The sequence below is a fragment of the Scomber japonicus genome, chromosome 24 (genome assembly GCF_027409825.1).
Source record: "Scomber japonicus isolate fScoJap1 chromosome 24, fScoJap1.pri, whole genome shotgun sequence".
Taxonomy (NCBI): domain Eukaryota; kingdom Metazoa; phylum Chordata; class Actinopteri; order Scombriformes; family Scombridae; genus Scomber; species Scomber japonicus.
In genome coordinates, this window is record NC_070601.1 from 17,967,637 (window position 1) to 17,967,939 (window position 303).

Here is a 303-nt window from a genome sequence, read left to right on the forward strand (position 1 = left end):
TTGACCACAGAGTGAGTTCAGAGAGATACAGCCACTTCTGCCACTTCTTCTAAGTAGGAGGAAGTGCAGCTTAGTCTGCCTCCCCTTCTCTTTCTCCTCTAAACCCCGCCTCCTGTCGGACGGACCTAGCGCTTATTGGTCAATCCCCTTCCAGTGACAGCCAGCGGCGATCCTCTCTATTGGCTGAGTAGTCCAGATGAGATGCAAATCCACAGCTCTGCCGGTAAAAGCCTGGCGCTGTAAACCTTGATGACCACTCATCTAAAAGGCAGAGAGACAGACAGCTGTGGGTGGAGAGAGAAC